The sequence below is a fragment of the Beta vulgaris genome, chromosome 8 (genome assembly GCF_026745355.1).
Source record: "Beta vulgaris subsp. vulgaris cultivar EL10 chromosome 8, EL10.2, whole genome shotgun sequence".
Classification (NCBI taxonomy): domain Eukaryota; kingdom Viridiplantae; phylum Streptophyta; class Magnoliopsida; order Caryophyllales; family Amaranthaceae; genus Beta; species Beta vulgaris.
This window is the reverse complement of record NC_079209.1, coordinates 4,476,765-4,499,342: the sequence shown is the minus strand read 5'-3', so window position 1 is coordinate 4,499,342 and position 22,578 is coordinate 4,476,765. Positions and strand designations below refer to the sequence as shown.

The window sequence follows — 22,578 nt, the reverse complement described above, 5'->3', positions numbered from 1 at the left end:
CATTGAATCAAACAAAGGAAAATTAGCTTTGCATTTGAATTTTCCATTGTAAAATGTTTTACATGAAAAATCATTTTACATAGAAAATGTTTTACATCCAACCAAATGGAGCCTAAGTTGCAAGGTGAATGTATCACTAAGTCACAAAGTTGAACTTTATTTTTCTTATAAAAAAAAAAGAGCCGGGGACCCTATGATACGACCGGAAAAAAATTAGGTACCCGGTTATCCTTAGTCGGGTTATGGGCCAACTTTCAAGTGCCTAAAGAAGCTAGTACCAGCATTTTCCGGTGCCCGGATATGAAAACCCCTAATTCATAGGTTAATTCTTGCGTAGAAGAGATATTTTGTCTCTGGACTTCTTTCCTTAGACAAGGAGTGTTTGTGACTGGGCGAAAGATAGGTACTTTTCAGAGAAGAGAAGAAGGTAGAGGAAGATTTTGCATACTACGGTAAACAAAACGAGACAGAAAATAAACGAACTTGACTTTTTTACTCGATTAATAGTTCATATATAAACAATTTTCTATATTGATCAAATTCTAACATAACAACTATGTACATATATCAAAACCATCGCCTAATCTGCGGAACATAAATGTGATGAATGGCCTGAACATGGAGTGAAGCAAACCCTCTTCGGCCTCCAAAAGATCTACCATATGAACCACCCCTGGAATCCAAATAACTCAAATCATTACCCTCCCAACCCAACATCGCCACTGCGTGTGCTAGCGGAGTCCCACCAACCACACGTGTGACGCCCTGCTCGTCCAACTCAAGCAGCCCACCTACCATCTCCCGCTCTCCTCCACCAGTAAACACTATCTTCCCAGATGGTACATACTGGTCGGTCATGTAAAACTCACACAACACTCCTCCATACCGAACCACTGAATACTTGATCGACCAGATCAGCTCATCCCAATCTCGATGATCGGGCTCATCGCAACTGAAAGCATAACTCCAGTCGACATAATAACGCAACGCGCCCTATTTAAAAAAGCATATAATGAAATTTAAATAAAATAAAATAAAAAGCACCCAACTTCCAAAACATCAACAAAAGGAATGGGAGGAAATATCATATTGTGCAAGAATCAATATTTTTAAATTTCTTATGACAATGTAAGGCATTAAAGCGAATTTACAACAATCTTGGGACACCGTCAAGCATTAACTAAGGCTTCTTTTAAGACAATAAAAGCACAAAAGAGAAAAGTTAGTTATATGAATTAAAGAAGAATAAAGAATGCTTACTATTCTTTTTTTTTTTTTTGATTGGAGAATGCTTACTATTCTTGGTGATTGTTTATTGAATTACTTCACGTTTATGGTTCCTAAATTTAGTTAAGGTTGTGTCTCGCAGACTATTTATATTTAACTAAGTTTTAATCACTATACTAAGTTGTATTTAGTGTTATTATCATAAAGTATTTTATTAATAAATGAATTTTTTTTACCTGGTGTATCATCCTGATCTAATAACTAGTTAGAGTTGAGATGAATATTATGCAAAAAACGACATAAAAAAGATATATTATGATAATTTTTTATTTTTTTAGGTGAACAAGTTAATTCTAAACTTTATATTTTCTTTAGGAAAGTGTTTTTCTATTTATATATTAACCATTAGCACCCAGGTCAAATTGTAAAATTTGTACAGAGCCTTCAAAATATTTGACGGCCGCATTAAAAGGAGATGGCATTAAAGGAACATGTGATTTTTGAAATGAACTGTGAGAGTTTAAGCACCAATCGACTACAATTTTAATAAAGCCTTATAATGATATGTAATCATAAAGGCATAGACAAGTCTTTTGATCTCTAACACTTTTATTAAATTAATAACCTTGTCTTACCACCAATTCCATTAAAATTATTATTTTTATTCCAATCCTTAAAAAAAAAATTTATACAACTTATCATGACATAAAGTCCATTTTCCATTAGATAGAAAATTACGTAAAGCTAATAAAACCCATTATGAAATTTATGAATAATAATATATTGATGATCATAACTAACTCAGAGCATTACCCGAGCAAAAATACTAGCTACTGCATTATAAAGTGTTAAAATTATGTAAAATAATATGTTAATTTTCCTACCCTATCATTCTCCTAAAATTGTATGTCAAGCCACTTGGCTAGAACGATTAGATAATGTATTATATATTAATTAGTGATCCTTAAGACCTTCAAATTAAACATGATAATACTCATTAGATCTTACTTTTTAAGTATGTCAAACCTTAGCTTATTTTTGTACAGGAACGTATCTAAAGTTATTAAACGTTATTAGAATTGTGTTAACTTATCTAAACTTTTTTAAACTTCTTATTAATTAATTTTTGTAGAAACTACGATTAAGTTGAATAGAATAAGACCTCGGTATGAGAATAATACCTCAATCGGCCCTATTTCATCATCAAAATCCTCTTCCGCTACTATGCCCTGCTGCCCAAGTAACTGGAGGAATTCTGTGATGTTTTTTTTCCGAAGACCCGAAAACATCATCAACATATGGTCGTAGGATAACTCTGGTACCTCGATATGCTCAATCAATCTGATCAGATTGAGCTGAAATTGGAGCAGGTTTTTTGTTGCTGACGGAATGCAAGTATCTGACAAAAAAATCCGGAAAAAAACATGATAAAAACCACAATATAAAAATCTATATCCCACTTTGTAAGGGGCAAGAAACTAAACCCTTGTTAAAGAAGATCTCTGACCAACTATACCGACCTCGATTTTTTAGATTCAATGGGCCTAAATTATTATTCGAAACCTCATTTCTTAATTTATATACCGGATATTATTATGATCAAATAATGACTGATTTATTTTGCAAAAGAGTTGACTATTTATCTTAGATTATTCTACATAATTAATATATATACAGATATATTAAAAAGGGTTTCCTATTAAAGTAATGGTGCCACATGACACTCTCCAACTATGTGTCACGTGTCACTCTTATCAAGCTTATTATACACATGTTTATGATCCTACCTTTGAAATGAAATGTGAGAGGTTAACCTCCAATCCGCTATAATTTCAATGTTTAATATTTCAAATTAGAACATAATAAAATTCTTATAATTGCAACTATAGCGAAATAGACAAGTTCTTTTTTAACTCTAACACATTTATTAAGGTGATAATAATTGTTTACCCAAATTCTATTGAAATTGTTATTTTTATCCCTAATTCTTTAAAATTAATTTTTTTAAAAACAACTTATCATAACATAATATCCATTATCCAATTTCGCAATAGGAAAAAAATTACAAAAAATTAATAAATCAATTATGAAATTTATTAATAATAATATATTTGATAATAGTAACTAACCTAGATATCCCAAGCCAAATTACTAATTATAAATAGTAAATCGTACGTCTCACTCACATATGCTGGAGTCAAAAGATAGAAACCTAATGATTATAGTGACCCTAAATGAAAAAGGAGAGTCAATGAAAAGATTTGACTGACAACCTTTATATATCAAAAAAGGGACTTGCAAGTATTCAATATTGTTGATTTTACTCACAATTGTAAGTAGTAAATATTGTTGATGTTGGCTCTGTTAAGATCTTAACAGATTCTACTTGTTGCATCCAACTGTTACAAAACACAAGTTCGACTAATGTGACACTTTGATGGACGGTCCAACATATAATGAATTTGGCTGACGCTCTTCCTTTATGCTTAGTTTGTAAGATCCATAGAGACCAAATTAAATATGCTCATGAATTAGCTAGAGTTTTTCATTTTTCTACTTGATGTTGTCTAGTGTAGTTTTAGCTCTTGTCAAAAAAAAAAAAAATTCTTGTTGATTTTACTCGCAATATATAAACGGTAAGTTAAGTTGTTGCTCTACTTTCTGGTTTCTTGGATAAAGATATCAATTGAAAGAATGAAGCTTGTTATTTTATTGGATGAAAAGAGAGAAAGAGAGTGAATTTGCAAAATATGGATTTTACTTCTGTTTTAACTTTATATATCTTTGTATAAGAGAGAACCATAAAATATGGATTGTACAAATAATCTCTAAAATACACATACATAATACTTTAGAAGCACTACGTACTTTATTTTTATTTTTATTTTTTTGAAGGGACGTACTTTATTTTTAATTTGGCTATACAATGTTATCATTTTCTAAATTAATCTTAACGAATACTATAACTCTTTTTGCCTTTACATATTTTTAAATACTACCTCCATATTTTTATTCTTTCTAATGGCATGCTTTGATTTGGGGTAATGGATTAATAGGATAATAAAAGTCAAACCACCTTAATAAAAGAAAATTGGAGATGAAGTAAGATGGTTGTAAAGGGATAATGTGATTTTGTTGTGATGAGAAGGAAGGGAAGAAGAAGTTATTACCTCCAAATGACGGTGACAATTACTCTAGGGGTGGTGGGTAACTATTACCCCCACAATGGAAGTAACGATTCCCCTATCCATTCCTTTTTCTTCCTACCATCACTAGCTTATCCCTTTTATCACCACTTCTTCCCCTTCATAATCACTTCTAACCACCTTAATTTGCTTAGTTTGACTTTTTTTACCCCTTTAATGCATTACACTCAATCCAAGCAACCCTAATTGTTTTTGACACCCTAATTGTTTTTAACGGCCTAATTGTTTTGAAAGACTAAAAAATTGAGTAAGGGTTAATGGTGGATCATTGGAATCAGGGTCGTCATGGATATTTATGGGGTCTTGTTTTATAATGAAAATTGGAGCCTTTCTTTCTCCGTAATGAGAGGAAAGGACCACAATTTTTCATTAAAAGTATAAAGAACCAATACTAATTGATGGATTGATGTATTATTGATAATTATGAAAAAGTATTGATAACAATACTAAAGTTAAAGATATTGTAAGTTGAATTTTTGGTGAAAGAGATTGAGGAACACGATAGTGGAGAGCGTAAGATGAAGATGTGGAGTATTTGTCGTTTATATAAAACATGATAATTTTCAAATTGGACCCTTCTAAATAAAACCAAAATTTTTGGACTGGGATCCTGTGCGAAAGAGCTCTTTGCACACCCGCAAGGCCGCAACTACGACCCTAACTGGATTCATGAGTATCTTTTGTGAGGGAAGTAGGGTGAGAAGAACGAAAAAACACACCTGAAGGTAAAATGTTGGAAGAGAACCTTAATAAATGTAGTATTATAGTTATCATTTTTTACATATATTTTGTAATTAATAATATACAAATATCAGACATTTATAGTAAATAGATACACAAATTGGGAGTATAACACTAACTAGTAATTGAATATTGAAATTCAAATGCAATAACAATCTTTTAATAGTATACAATACAACATAAAAATAAAAACAATTTTATAATTTTTTTCTAGTCTCAAAATTACCAATGGGGAACTTATAAAAAAAAATTACCAACGAGGAAGATGACTCTATCCCCAACCCTGCTCATGCATGTTACTTGGGTTCGCTGAGACAACCTTTTGTTTGGTGCTCGCCGCAGCACTTTATCTCCAACCCTTTTGACCCCCTAATCTCTATTGCTTACACCTCTAAAGAACATGGGATATCCTTGTTCACACTTATGCCAAACCCTTCTATGACCAAAATAAACAACTCGAATCTCCTAGCACCGAAGAATATTTGCAAAAAACATGCGTCTCATTGTAATTCTTTAGCTTATCTTTAGGCTGTTGATGACTATGGCTTAAATTTGTGTATCTTTCATAATTTCATCTTCCATGTTGTCACCTCCTTGTAGAATAGCTTTGCTAATTTATGAGAACGCATGACAATATCCACATTCACATAATTGAATTGAGGAATTGATCTTTCCATTAGATGGCTTATTCAAAATAAGGTGCTTCTCCCTTCCATGAGTTTCTTGCACTCAGTGGCGGATCCAACATGGATAAGGTGGGTTTGTTGAACCCACCAATAAAAAAAATTAGTCACCTCCTTGTAGAATAGCTTTGCTAATTTATGAGAACGCATGCAATATCTACATTCACATAATTGACTTGGGGAATTGATCTTTCCGTGAGATGGCTTATTGAAAATAAGGTGCTTCTCCCATCCATGAGCTTCTTGCACTCAGTGATTAGGTGAGTTTGTTGTACTCACAAAATTCTGGAAAAAAAGATGATTAAAAGCAAAAAATAAATAAAAAAATATAAATACGTAATTAGATTCATCATATGGACTTGTTACTCTTGAATGTAGAGTAGAAGTGATTAACATGATCCCGATCCATAGAACCCACCTGACCCAGATTGAAAATGAGCGGGTTTTGGACACACCTTTTCGGTCCGTGGTTCGGCCTCGGTCTGTTTTTTGGCAAAAAACACCACAGGCAACTTAAATCTATAAAACTAGTCTAAATTTGACGCGACCCATATATGACCAGAAAAGCCCGCTTAACCCGACCCGAATTAGCGGGAATTATAGCACGTAGCTTGGCCCGGCCCGAGGCTTTGGTCCAAAAGTTGGCCACATTTTTATGGCCAAGCCCGTCCCATGATTAGTTTAGGGGTGCATTTTTTTCAGCTTATTGGACCAGTGAAATTATCTTAACTTAATAAACCTGATTGGACCTGATTCAACTTATTGGACGTGATTAAACCTTATTAAAAATTATTGGACCTGATTAAAACTTATTGACCTGATTGGAACTTATTAGACCTTATTGGACCTGATTGAAACTCTTATTAGCTTTTAACGATAGGAACTTATTAGACCTTATTAGCCCTGATTGAACTTATTGCACCTAATTGGAACTTATTGAACCTTACTATGACTGATTGGAGCTTACTGCCGTAATTGAAACTTATCTAAACTTATTGAACCTAAAACTTAATTTATTAAGGTTAAGAGAACGCACCCTAAATATTCGTCGTGTTTCTCTTCCATTAATTTAAGAGAACTCCAATTCATTTAATGAGTTTAAAAATAATAAAAGTTGGTCGAATTCAATGATATTGGCATTGGAATGGTCAGTCGATGTGTCATGTGTCACATAAAGGAAAACAATTTTGCAAGAGTCCCATCAATAAATATAAACAAGAACACAGAAAGAAAGAAACAGAAAAAGAAACTGACCTCCCTTTTGGTTCACTGGCTTTTGCACTGGATTTTCATCCAATTGCATACCGTAATCCGGAGGCAGACTGGCCGCACGTGCCCAGTGGAACCAGGGTACCAAATCATAGTATTTGGTACCATCTGGGTTAGTCAGAGAGGTCGTGAATCTCTCCAACAACCTACTTAAGTAGGTGCTTTGGAGCAAAACTATGCTATCGGGTTGATTAATAGCCATAGAAATGCCCACAAAACCTGGAAAAGATAAATCATTAATGGAGCTAAAAAATAATTAAATGTGTTCACATGTACTAGACTAACAAACATTACTCTAATCAGAGAAGGAACAGATAAAATCAAGAAGTATCCCATCCGCCATATGACCGTGAGAAATTTAATAGTGAAAAGAAAAGGTTATAAATAAGGGAACCATGAGCAACTTCCTCTTACCATATAATATAGAGGTATATAAAATTAGGGCCCTAGATTGCACAGTCGTGCCAAAGACAACTGGAACCAATACCATAACTCGAAACAAATGTTTTGCTCACCAGATGCTTAGAAAAATCCACTTATTAAGAAAAGCAAAAGTGTAGCTTGTAATTGGAGTTTTAAGCTCACTGATCTGTTGGCGATTAGCATTGCAAAGACAACAAACCACAAAAATTTAGAAGGCCCAGAACATGAAATAATTTTGCAAAGCAAATAAGCAACAGGGAAATGAAAGATCACCAAACACAATCTCTCTTAATAAAAAATAAAGATAAAGATCGATAAACAACAAATTACAGTGGGAAGATATCAATATATAAAAAAGGAAAAAGCTGGATACAATTCGAGAAGCACTAAAATCCAATCTAAGAGGGTCTTATTTAAGATACTATATATAATGAGTAATGACAATTTGAATTTTGTAATGCCTAAAGACATTCTGTATATGTGTCCTTATGTTGGGAAAACTCCTGTCTGAGAGGGTCTTCAAAGGAGCCGACTGTCAAACAGGTAGAGATGAAAGAAAATTTCCTAAGAATTATGGAGAGAAGTGAAACAAGATCCTTAAAAAAAAAATTCTCTACAAACTTTGCACATGTCTGATGTTAGCGATCAGACACCAAGGACGAACAAGTTCTATGTAGCAGCATAAAAAGTAACCATGACCATATTAGGATATTTCTTATATGGCTGGTGTTACATGTTAGCTTTATTTATAGGCACAACGATTGTTTTTACGGTATTGAATTACTTTCCACTGTAACACTTCTCCTGTTAGCCTAATAAACTCAATCATGGGAAACTCCTCACTATGCGATATGTCTTAATCTATAGAGTTTGTGCAGGTTCTACACCTAGTCAGTTCTTCATTTCTTATGCATTAAAAACCTTGGTGCTCTAAATTTTGCAACCATAATGACTACAAGACTTCAAATTTATCGTGTCTTCCCTTTAAACCGTTGCTAAAATGAGGGCCTTGCTAGAACACGTGTCTGCTATAAATGCAGCTTATCAGCATCCTACTTTCATGCTTGTGGTTTACTCATCAGTCCATACAATAATTTGGAGCACAAGACCCTTGACCCATTGGTCCAGTTGCTCTAAACTTGGAAACAAATTAGATCTCAATCTAGCTATACAACCTCTCACTCTCTTGTGGTTCTCACAAACCCTTACATGGAGTCTATTACTTTCTTCATAACTTATTCTCTCTTCTAATGACCCTTTTATAGGTATACAACAACATAAATGACCCTTCTTATAATCTAAGGGAGCTATTGAAAAACTGCAAAATTTAAGGGGTCAAAGCTGGAACAGTGAAGCATCCACTCCGGAGTGTTTCTTACTTCAAAATTGAAACTCGAAAAATGTGAGAAAACTTCTACAGATGGTTCTAATAACAATGGCAACCTCAACTGCAGTCACATTATCACCAGAATGGCTATTCCGAGGCCCTAGAAACTTTGTAAGGGGTCAAAGCTGGAACAGTGAAGCATCCACTCCGGAGTGTTTCTTACTTCAAAATTGAAACTCGAAAAATGTGAGAAAACTTCTACAGATGGTTCTAATAACAATGGCAACCTCAACTGCAGTCACATTATCACCAACATGGCTATTCCGAGGCCCTAGAAACTTTGTAAGTTGTGTATTTCTTACTCCCACTATTCATGCAATGCAATTCAGTGATTCACAGTATGATAATTTCTATGACAGGTTAATATGAAAAAGACTAAGATGTAACATGTCTTTATTGATAGAGTTTATACTAACATACATTCTTTGGTGATTTTGATTCAAGATTTTAGAAAAACAACTTATATTTTCACAATCAAACACACCATATTCCATCTGTAAATAGAGGGGGGTAAACAAATATCATCACAACTTTCAGTTCTCCTCAAAAACCCTAAAATCAACCACAATCTTAACAAGTGATAACACAGCCACAATCAGTCCATGGTGAGAACTCCAAATGAATAAAGATATACGAACAAGTACAAGCAACAAGTAGATGAAAGAATGACATACCCAAGAAAGGAAACGTATTGAGATGTCAAGTCATCGACGTTTCCACTTCTTCAAGGTGGGGAAGAATATAACAGCTTCCAAGTATACAGAACCACAAAACCTGGAAAAGATAAATCATTAATGGAGCTAAAAATAATTAAATGTGTTCACACATGTACTAGACTAACAAACATTACTCTAATTACTAATTAGAAAAGGAACAGATAAAATCAAGAAGTATCCCGTCCGCCATATGACCTTGAGAAATTTAATAGTGAAAAGAAAAGGTTATAAATAAGGGAACCATGAGCAACATCCTCTTACCATATAATATAGAGGTATATAAAATTAGGGCCCTAGATTGCACAGTAATGCCAAAGTAATGCCAAAGACAACTGAACCAATACCAGAACTCGGAACAAATGTTTTGCTCACCAGATGCTTACAAAAATCAACTTATTAAGGAAAGCAAAAGTGTAGCCTGTAATTGGAGTTTTAAGCTCACTGATCTGTTGGCGATTAGCATTGCAAAGAAAACAAACCACAAAAATTTAGAAGGCCCAAAACATCAAATCAGTTTGCAACGCATATAAGCAACAGGGAAAAGAAAGATCACCAAACACAATCTCTCTTCATAAAAAATAAAGATAAAATCGATGAACAACAAATTACAGTGGGAAGATATCAATATATCAAAAAGGGAAAAGTTGGGTACAATCCGAGAAGCACTAAAATCCTATCTAAGAGGGTCTTATTTAAGATACTATATATAATGAGTAATAACAATTTGAATTTTGTAATCCCTAAAGACATTCTGTATATGTTTCCTTATGTTGGGAAAACTCCTGTCTGAGAGGGTCTTCAAAGGAGCCGACTATCAAACAGGTAGAGATAAAAGAAAAATTTCCTAAGAATTATGGAGAGAAATGAAACAAGATCCTTAAAAGAAAATTCTATACAAACTTGCACATGTCTGATGTTAGCGATCAGACACCAATGACGAACAAGTTCTATGTAGCAACATAAAAAGTAACCATGACCATATTAGGATATTTCTTATATGGCTTGTGTTACATGTTAGCTTTATTTATAGCACAACGATTGTTTTTACAGTATTGGAATTACTTCCACTGCAAACTTCCTGTTAGCCTAATAAGTCAATCATGGGAAATCCTCACTATGCGATATGTCTTAATCTATAGAGTTTGTGCTGGTTCTACACCTAGTCAGTTCTTCATTTCTTATGCATTAAAAACCTTGGTGCTCTAAATTTTGCAACCATAATGACTACAAGACTTCAAATTTATCATGCCTTCCCTTTAAACTGTTGCTAAAATTAGGGCCTTGCTAGAACACGTGTCTGCTAAAAATGCAACTTATCGGCATCCTACTTTCATGCTTGTGGTTTACTCATCAGTCCATCACAATAATTTGGAGCACAAGACCCTTGACCCATTGGTCCAGTTGCTCTAAACTTGGTAACAAATTAGATCTCAATCTAGCTATACAACCTCTCACTCTTGTGGTTCTCACAAACCTTAGATGGAGTCTATTACTTTCTTCATAACTTATTCTCTCTTCTAATGACCCTTTATAGGTATACAACAAATAGACCCTTCTTATAATCTAAGGGAGCTATTGAAAAACAGCAAATTTAAGGGGTCAAAGCTGGAACAATGAAGCATCCACTCCGGAGTGTTTCTTACTTCAAAATTGAAACTCGAAAAATGTGAGAAAACTTCTACAGGTGGTTCTAATAACAATGGCAACCTCAACTGTAGTCACATTATCACCAACATGGCTATTCCGAGGCCCAAGCAACTCTGCAAGTTGTGTATTTCTTACTCCCATTATTCATGCAATGCAATTCACGGTATGATAATTTCTATGACAGGTTAATATGAAAAATACTAAGATGTAACATGTCTTTATTGATAGAGTTTATACTAACAACATTCTTTGGTGACTTTCATTCAAGATCTTAGAAAAACAACTTATATTTTCACAATCAAACACACCATATTCCATCCGTAAATAGAGGGGGGCAAACAAATATCATCACAACTTTCAGTTCTCCTCAAAAACCTAAAATCCACCACAATCTTAACAAGTGATAACACAGCCACACTCAGTCCATGGTGAGAAGTCCAAATGAATAAAGATATACTAACAAGTAACAAGTAGATGAATGAATGACATACCCAAGAAAGAAAACGTATTGAGATGTCAAGTTATCGACGTTTCCAGTTCTTCAAGCTGGGGAAGAATAGCAACACCTTCCAAGTATATAGAAAATGCCCACAAAACCTGGAAAAGATAAATCATTAATGGAGAGAAAAATAATTAAATGTGTTCACACATGTACAAGACTACCAAACATTACTCTAATTAGAAAAGGAACAGATAAAATCAAGAAGTATACCATCCGCCATATGACCTTGAGAAATTTAATAGTGAAAAGAAAAGGTTATAAATAAGGAACATGACAACATCCTCTTACCATATAATATAGAGGTATATAAAATTAGGGCCCTAGATTGCATAGTAATGCCAGAGACCACTGGAACCAATACAAGAACTCGGAACAAATGTTTTGCTCACCAAATGCTTAGAAAAATCCACTTATTAAGAAAAGCAAAAGTGTAGCTTGTAATTGGAGTTTTAAGCTCAGTGATCTGTTGGCAATTAGCATTGCATAGACAACATACCAAAAAATTTACAAGGCCCAGAACATGAAATCAGTTTGCAAAGCAAATAAGCAACAAGGAAAAGAAAGATCACCAAACACAATCGCTCTGAGAGGGTCTTCAAAGGAGTAGACTGTCAAACAGGTAGAGATAAAAGAAAATTTCCTAAGAAATATGGCAAGAAGTGAACTAAGATCCTTAAAAGAAAATTCACTACAAACTTGCACATGTCTGATGTTAGCGATCAGACACCAATGACGTACAAGTTCTATGTAGCAGATTAAAAAGTAACCATGACCATATTAGGATATTTCTTACATGGCTTGTGTTACATGTTAGCTTTATTTATAGGCACAACGATTTTTACGGTATTGAATTACTTTCCACTGTAACAATTCTCCTGTTAGCCTAATAAAGTCAATCATGGGAAACTCCTCACTATGCTTTATGTCTTAATCTATAGAGTCTGTGCAGGTTCTCCACCTAGTCAGTTCTTCATTTCTTATGCATTAAAAACCTTGGTGCTCTAAATTTTACAACCATAATGACTACAAGACAGGTGAAATTGCTTCAAATTTATCGTGTCTTCCCTTTAAACTGTTGCTAAAACGAGGGCCTTGCTAGAACACGTGTCTGCTATAAATGCAGCTTATCAGCATCCTACTTTCATGCTTGTGGTTTACTCATCAGTCCATCACAATAATTTGGAGCACAAGACCCTTGACCCATTGGTCCACTTGCTCTAAACTTGGTAACAAATTAGATCTCAATCTAGCTATACAACCTCTCACTCTCTTGTGGTTCTAACAAACCCTTACATGGAGTTTATTACTTTCTTCATAACTTATTCTCTCTTCTAATGACCCTTTTATAGGTATACAACAACATAAATGACCCTTCTTATAATCTAAGGGCACTATTGAAAAACAGAAAATTTAAGGGTTCAAAGCTGGAACAGTAAAGCATGCACTCCGGAGTGTTTCTTACGTCAAAATTGAAACTCGAAAAATGTGAGAAAACTTCTACAGATGGTTCTAAGAACAATGACAACCTCAACTGCAGTCACATTATCACCAACATGGCTATTCTGAGGCCCTAGCAACTCTGTAAGTTGTGTATTTCTTACTCCCATTATTCATGCAATGCAATTCACGGTATGATAATTTCTATGACAGGTTAATATGAAAAAGAATAAGATGTAACATGTCTCTATTGATAGAGTTTATACTACCATACATTCTTTGGTGACTTTGATTCAAGATCTTAGAAAAAAACTTATATTTTCACAATCAAACACACCATATTCCATCCTTAAATAGAGGGGGAAAACAAATATCGTCACACTTTTAGTTCTCCTCAAAAACCCTAAAATCAACCACAATGTTAACAAGTGATACTAGAGCACACTGAGTCCATGGTGAGAAGTCAAATGAATAAAGATATACCAACAAGTACAAGCAACGATAGATAGATGAATGACATACCCAAGAAAGAAAACGTATTGAGATGTCAAGCTATGGACGTTTCCATTCTTCAAGCTGCGGAAGAATAGCAACAGCTTCCAAGTATATGAAAATGCCCACAAAACCTGGAAAAGATGAATCATTAATGGAGCTAAAAATAATTAAATGTGTTCACATGTACTAGACTAATAAACATTATCTAATTAGAGAAGGAACAGTAAAATCAAGAAGTATCCCATCCGCCATATGACTTGAGAAATTTAATAGTGAAAAGGAAAGATTATAAATAAGGGAAATGAGCAACATCCTCTAACAATATAATATAGAGGAATATAAATTTAGAGCCTAGATTGCTAGTATAGCCAAAGACCAGTGGAACCAATACCAAATCAGAACAAATGTTTTGCTCACGGATGCTTAGAAAATCCATTTATTCAGAAAAGCAAAAGTGTAGCTTGTAATTGGAGTTTTAAGCTCACTGATCTGTTGGCAATTAGCATTGCATTGACAACAAACACAAAAATTTACAAGGCCGAGAACATGAAAATCAGTTTGCAAAGCAATAAGCAACAAGGAAAAGAAAGATCACCAAACAGCATCTCAATAAAAAATAAAGATCAATGAACACAAATTACAGTGGGAAGACTCCTGTCTGAGAGGACTTCAAAGGAGTAGACTGTCAAACAGGTAGAGATAAAAGAAAATTTCCTAAGAATTATGGAGAGAAATGAAACAAGATCCTTGAAAGAAAATTCTCTACAAACTTGCACATGTCTGATGTTAGCGATCAGACACCAATGACGTGCTAGTTCTATGTAGGAGCATAAAAAGTAACCATGACCATATTAGGATATTTCTTACATGGCTTGTGTTACATGTTAGCTTTATTTATAGCACAACGATTGTTTTTACGGTATTGAATTACTTTCCACTGTAACAATTCTCCTGTTAGCCTAATAAAGTCAATCATGGGAAACTCCTCACTATGCTTTATGTCTTAATCTATAGAGTCTGTGCAGGTTCTCCACCTAGTCAGTTCTTCATTTCTTATGCATTAAAAACCTTGGTGCTCTAAATTTTACAACCATAATGACTACAAGACAGGTGAAATTGCTTCAAATTTATCGTGTCTTCCCTTTAAACTGTTGCTAAACGAGGGCCTTGCTAGAACACGTGTCTGCTATAAATGCAGCTTATCAGCATCCTACTTTCATGCTTGTGGTTACTCATCAGTCCATCAACAATAATTTGGAGCACAAGACCCTTGACCCATTGGTCCACTTGCTCTAAACTTGGTAACAAATTAGATCTCAATCTAGCTATACAACCTCTCACTCTCTTGTGGTTCTAACAAACCCTTACATGGAGTTTATTACTTTCTTCATAACTTATTCTCTCTTCTAATGACCCTTTTATAGGTATACAAAACATAAATGACCCTTCTTATAATCTAAGGGCACTATTGAAAAACAGAAAATTTAAGGGTTCAAAGCTGGAACAGTAAAGCATGCACTCCGGAGTGTTTCTTACGTCAAAATTGAAACTCGAAAAATGTGAGAAAACTTCTACAGATGGTTCTAAGAACAATGACAACCTCAACTGCAGTCACATTATCACCAACATGGCTATTCTGAGGCCCTAGCAACTCTGTAAGTTGTGTATTTCTTACTCCCATTATTCATGCAATGCAATTCACGGTATGATAATTTCTATGACAGGTTAATATGAAAAAGAATAAGATGTAACATGTCTCTATTGATAGAGTTTATACTACCATACATTCTTTGGTGACTTTGATTCAAGATCTTAGAAAAACAACTTATATTTTCACAATCAAACACACCATATTCCATCCTTAAATAGAGGGGGGAAAACAAATATCGTCACAACTTTTAGTTCTCCTCAAAAACCCTAAAATCAACCACAATGTTAACAAGTGATACTAGAGCCACACTGAGTCCATGGTGAGAAGTCCAAATGAATAAAGATATACCAACAAGTACAAGCAACAAGTAGATGAATGAATGACATACCCAAGAAAGAAACGTATTGAGATGTCAAGCTATGGACGTTTCCACTTCTTCAAGCTGCGGAAGAATGCAACAGCTTCCAAGTATATAGAAAATGCCCACAAAACCTGGAAAGATGAATCATTAATGGAGCTAAAAATAATTAAATGTGTTCACACATGTACTAGACTAATAAACATTACTCTAATTAGAGAAGGAACAGATAAAATCAAGAAGTATCCCATCCGCCATATGACCTTGAGAAATTTAATAGTGAAAAGGAAAGATTATAAATAAGGGAAGCATGAGCAACATCCTCTAACAATATAATATAGAGGAATATAAATTTAGAGCCCTAGATTGCATAGTAATGCCAAAGACCAGTGGAACCAATACCAAAACTCAGAACAAATGTTTTGCTCACCGGATGCTTAGAAAAATCCATTTATTCAGAAAAGCAAAAGTGTAGCTTGTAATTGGAGTTTTAAGCTCACTGATCTGTTGGCAATTAGCATTGCATTGACAACAAACCACAAAAATTTACAAGGCCGAGAACATGAAATCAGTTTGCAAAGCAAATAAGCAACAAGGAAAAGAAAGATCACCAAACACAATCGCTCTTAATAAAAAATAAAGATCAATGAACACAAAATTACAGTGGGAAGACTCCTGTCTGAGAGGGACTTCAAAGGAGTAGACTGTCAAACAGGTAGAGATAAAAGAAAATTTCCTAAGAATTATGGAGAGAAATGAAACAAGATCCTTGAAAGAAAATTCTCTACAAACTTGCACATGTCTGATGTTAGCGATCAGACACCAATGACGTGCTAGTTCTATGTAGGAGCATAAAAAGTAACCATGACCATATTAGGATATTTCTTACATGGCTTGTGTTACATGTTAGCTTTATTTATAGGCACAGCGATTGTTTTTACTGTATTGAATTACTTTCCACTGTAACAATTCTCCTGTTAGCCTAATAAAGTCAATCATGGGAAACTCTACTATGCTTTATTGTCTTAATCTATAGAGTCTGTGCAGGTTCTCCACTAGTCAGTTCTTCATTTCTTATGCATTAAAAACCTTGGTGCTCTAAATTTTACAACCATAATGACTACAAGACAGGTGAAATTGCTTCAAATTTATCGTGTCTTCCCTTTAAACTGTTGCTAAAACGAGGGCCTTGCTAGAACACGTGTCTGCTATAAATGCAGCTTATCAGCATCCTACTTTCATGCTTGTGGTTTACTCATCAGTCCATCACAATAATTTGGAGCACAAGACCCTTGACCCATTGGTCCACTTGCTCTAAACTTGGTAACAAATTAGATCTCAATCTAGCTATACAACCTCTCACTCTCTTGTGGTTCTAACAAACCCTTACATGGAGTTTATTACTTTCTTCATAACTTATTCTCTCTTCTAATGACCCTTTTATAGGTATACAACAACCTAAATGACCCTTCTTATAATCTAAGGGCACTATTGAAAAACAGAAAATTTAAGGGTTCAAAGCTGGAACAGTAAAGCATCCACTCCGGAGTGTTTCTTACGTCAAAATTGAAACTCGAAAAATGTGAGAAAACTTCTACAGATGGTTCTAAGAACAATGACAACCTCAACTGCAGTCACATTATCACCAACATGGCTATTCTGAGGCCCTAGCAACTCTGTAAGTTGTGTATTTCTTACTCCCATTATTCATGCAATGCAATTCACGGTATGATAATTTCTATGACAGGTTAATATGAAAAAGAATAAGATGTAACATGTCTCTATTGATAGAGTTTATACTACCATACATTCTTTGGTGACTTTGATTCAAGATCTTAGAAAAACAACTTATATTTTCACAATCAAACACACCATATTCCATCCTTAAATAGAGGGGGGAAAACAAATATCGTCACAACTTTCAGTTCTCCTCAAAAACCCTAAAATCAACCACAATGTTAACAAGTGATACTAGAGCCACACTGAGTCCATGGTGAGAAGTCCAAATGAATAAAGATATACCAACAAGTACAAGCAACAAGTAGATGAATGAATGACATACCCAAGAAAGAAAACGTATTGAGATGTCAAGCTATGGACGTTTCCACTTCTTCAAGCTGCGGAAGAATAGCAACAGCTTCCAAGTATATAGAAAATGCCCACAAAACCTGGAAAAGATGAATCATTAATGGAGCTAAAAATAATTAAATGTGTTCACACATGTACTAGACTAATAAACATTACTCTAATTAGAGAAGGAACAGATAAAATCAAGAAGTATCCCATCCGCCATATGACCTTGAGAAATTTAATAGTGAAAAGGAAAGATTATAAATAAGGGAAGCATGAGCAACATCCTCTAACAATATAATATAGAGGAATATAAATTTAGAGCCCTAGATTGCATAGTAATGCCAAAGACCAGTGGAACCAATACCAAAACTCAGAACAAATGTTTTGCTCACCGGATGCTTAGAAAAATCCATTTATTCAGAAAAGCAAAAGTGTAGCTTGTAATTGGAGTTTTAAGCTCACTGATCTGTTGGCAATTAGCATTGCATTGACAACAAACCACAAAAATTTACAAGGCCGAGAACATGAAATCAGTTTGCAAAGCAAATAAGCAACAAGGAAAAGAAAGATCACCAAACACAATCGCTCTTAATAAAAAATAAAGATCAATGAACACAAAATTACAGTGGGAAGACTCCTGTCTGAGAGGGATTCAAAGGAGTAGACTGTCAAACAGGTAGAGATAAAAGAAAATTTCCTAAGAATTATGGAGAGAAATGAAACAAGATCCTTGAAAGAAAATTCTCTACAAACTTGCACATGTCTGATGTTAGCGATCAGACACCAATGACGTGCTAGTTCTATGTAGGAGCATAAAAAGTAACCATGACCATATTAGGATATTTCTTACATGGCTTGTGTTACATGTTAGCTTTATTTATAGGCACAACGATTGTTTTTACTGTCTTGAATTACTTTCTACTGTAACACTTCTCCTGTTAGCCTAATAAAGTCAATCATGGGAAACACCTCACTATGTGATATGTCTTAATCTATAGAGTCTGTGCAGGTTCTACACCTAGTCAGTTCTTCATTTCTTATGCATTAAAAACCTTGGTGCTCTAAATTTTGCAACCATAATGACTACAAGACAGGTGAAATTGCTTCAAATTTATCGTGTCTTCCCTTTAAACTGTTGCTAAAATGAGGGCCTTGCTAGAACACGTGTGTGCTATAAATGTAGCTTATCAGCATCCTACTTTCATGCTTGTGGTTTACTCATCAGTCCATCACAATAATTTGGAGCACAAGACCCTTGACCCATTGGTCCACTTGCTCTAAACTTGGTAACAAATTAGATCTCAATCTAGCTATACAACCTCTCACTCTCTTGTGGTTCTCACAAACCCTTACATGGAGTTTATTAATTTCTTCATAACTTATTCTCTCTTCTAATGACCCTTTTATAGGTATACAACAACATAAATGACCCTTCTTATAATCTAAGGGCACTATTGAAAAACAGAAAATTTAAGGGTTCAAAGCTGGAACAGTAAAGCATCCACTCCGGAGTGTTTCTTACCTCAAAATTGAAACTCGAAAAATGTGAGAAAACTTCTACAGATGGTTCTAAGAACAATGACAACCTCAACTGCAGTCACATTATCACCAACATGGCTATTCTGAGGCCCTAGCAACTCTGTAAGTTGTGTATTTCTTACTCCCATTATTCATGCAATGCAATTCACGGTATGATAATTTCTATGACAGGTTAATATGAAAAAGAATAAGATGTAACATGTCTCTATTGATAGAGTTTATACTACCATACATTCTTTGGTGACTTTGATTCAAGATCTTAGAAAAACAACTTATATTTTCACAATCAAACACACCATATTCCATCCTTAAATAGAGGGGGGAAAACAAATATCGTCACAACTTTCAGTTCTCCTCAAAAACCCTAAAATCAACCACAATGTTAACAAGTGATACTAGAGCCACACTGAGTCCATGGTGAGAAGTCCAAATGAATAAAGATATACCAACAAGTACAAGCAACAAGTAGATGAATGAATGACATACCCAAGAAAGAAAACGTATTGAGATGTCAAGCTATGGACGTTTCCACTTCTTCAAGCTGCGGAAGAATAGCAACAGCTTCCAAGTATATAGAAAATGCCCACAAAACCTGGAAAAGATGAATCATTAATGGAGCTAAAAATAATTAAATGTGTTCACACATGTACTAGACTAATAAACATTACTCTAATTAGAGAAGGAACAGATAAAATCAAGAAGTATCCCATCCGCCATATGACCTTGAGAAATTTAATAGTGAAAAGGAAAGATTATAAATAAGGGAAGCATGAGCAACATCCTCTAACAATATAATATAGAGGAATATAAATTTAGAGCCCTAGATTGCATAGTAATGCCAAAGACCAGTGGAACCAATACCAAAACTCAGAACAAATGTTTTGCTCACCGGATGCTTAGAAAAATCCATTTATTCAGAAAAGCAAAAGTGTAGCTTGTAATTGGAGTTTTAAGCTCACTGATCTGTTGGCAATTAGCATTGCATTGACAACAAACCACAAAAATTTACAAGGCAGAACATGAAATCAGTTTGCAAAGCAAATAAGCAACAAGGAAAAGAAAGATCACCAAACACAATCGCTCTTAATAAAAAATAAAGATCAATGAACACAAAATTACAGTGGGAAGACTCCTGTCTGAGAGGGACTTCAAAGGAGTAGACTGTCAAACAGGTAGAGATAAAAGAAAATTTCCTAAGAATTATGGAGAGAAATGAAACAAGATCCTTGAAAGAAAATTCTCTACAAACTTGCACATGTCTGATGTTAGCGATCAGACACCAATGACGTGCTAGTTCTATGTAGGAGCATAAAAAGTAACCATGACCATATTAGGATATTTCTTACATGGCTTGTGTTACATGTTAGCTTTATTTATAGGCACAACGATTGTTTTTACTGTCTTGAATTACTTTCTACTGTAACACTTCTCCTGTTAGCCTAATAAAGTCAATCATGGGAAACACCTCACTATGTGATAGTCTTAATCTATAGAGTCTGTGCAGGTTCTACACCTAGTCAGTTCTTCATTTCTTATGCATTAAAAACCTTGGTGCTCTAAATTTTCAACCATAATGACTACAAGACAGGTGAAATTGCTTCAAATTTATCGTGTCTTCCCTTTAAACTGTTGCTAAAATGAGGGCCTTGCTAGAACACGTGTGTGCTATAAATGTAGCTTATCAGCATCCTACTTTCATGCTTGTGGTTTCTCATCAGTCCATCACAATAATTTGGAGCACAAGACCCTTGACCCATTGGTCCACTTGCTCTAAACTTGGTAACAAATTAGATCTCAATCTAGCTATACAACCTCTCACTCTCTTGTGGTTCTCACAAACCCTTACATGGAGTTTATTAATTTCTTCATAACTTATTCTCTCTTCTAATGACCCTTTTATAGGTATACAACAACATAAATGACCCTTCTTATAATCTAAGGGCACTATTGAAAAACAGAAAATTTAAGGGTTCAAAGCTGGAACAGTAAAGCATCCACTCCGGAGTGTTTCTTACCTCAAAATTGAAACTCGAAAAATGTGAGAAAACTTCTACAGATGGTTCTAAGAACAATGACAACCTCAACTGCAGTCACATTATCACCAACATGGCTATTCTGAGGCCCTAGCAACTCTGTAAGTTGTGTATTTCTTACTCCCATTATTCATGCAATGCAATTCACGGTATGATAATTTCTATGACAGGTTAATATGAAAAAGAATAAGATGTAACATGTCTCTATTGATAGAGTTTATACTACCATACATTCTTTGGTGACTTTGATTCAAGATCTTAGAAAAACAACTTATATTTTCACAATCAAACACACCATATTCCGTCCTTAAATAGAGGGGGGAAACAAATATCATGACAACTTTCAGTTCTCCTCAAAAGCCCTAAAATCAACTACAATCTTAACAACTTTTTTTAAATTACAAAAACAAAAAGGAAGATTATAACTTACTTTTTCAATCATTCATCTCGAATGATGCCATCTTTGCCAACTTAAATGATCAAAATCATATATGCAAGAATTGGCGAGAATTTCTACATAAAATAAAGATATTCCAACAATGCCAGATCTTCAATCATTGGGCAAATAAGTTACCTGAAAGGCGAACGCTGAGCCACTGTCTGTCGGAGTCGAACACTTGGAGTCTCAGACTGAATCGTCGACGAATTTATAGGACATAGCAAAACTGACATTAGAGAGAAAAGAGAAATAAAGTTAAGAGGGATCTAAGAAAATTCAGCAATCACGAAATTTAGGGCTAGATTTATCTTCTAACAATCAAACTTAAGAGGATACTCAAATTTAGGGCTAGATTTATCTCAGATTACAATTGAGTAAACAAAAACTCACCATTTTTGCCGACGACCGACGCTGCGAGCCTGCGACGCACCACTAATTGAACGGACCGACGGCAACGACCAGCAGACTGAGAGGAGGCGAAGTGTGATCTCCGAGAGGCGAGAGTGACTGAGGGCTTTGAGAGAGTGAAATGAAACGGCGCTAAACCGAAGTAATAATCATTTAGGGGGTGTTTGTTTATGGCGTCTAATAAGAACAGCGAAGATAAGATTGAAGAGGATGCTGAAGAGAGAAGATCGAGAAGTGGGCTGAGGAAGTTGGCATGCTGAAACTTTGTTTAGAGATCCAATTAACGGAGCAGAACCGGGTCACTAAATTCGACGTACATTTTACGCCTAAAAATACGAAACTAG

The 22,578-nt window shown here is 34.7% G+C and overlaps 1 long non-coding RNA gene across 7 annotated transcripts; it reads right to left on the bottom strand.

Moving 5' to 3' along the window:
• Positions 1–5,274: 5,274 nt before the first annotated feature.
• On the bottom strand, positions 5,275–22,528 carry LOC104900741 (uncharacterized). Of its 7 annotated transcripts, XR_008967199.1 has the most exons (10): positions 22,217–22,528; positions 21,962–22,052; positions 19,841–19,946; positions 17,805–17,910; positions 13,761–13,864; positions 11,791–11,896; positions 9,611–9,710; positions 7,642–7,715; positions 7,112–7,345; positions 5,275–6,142 (listed from the first exon to the last, which is right to left on the bottom strand). It is a non-coding gene; the product is annotated as an uncharacterized LOC104900741 (long non-coding RNA). The 7 variants fall into 7 exon arrangements; XR_008967201.1 differs by lacking the exon at positions 9,611–9,710 and having other exon boundaries at positions 22,217–22,527; XR_008967198.1 differs by lacking the exon at positions 7,642–7,715 and having other exon boundaries at positions 22,217–22,526.
• Between the last annotated feature and the right edge of the window lie 50 nt (positions 22,529–22,578).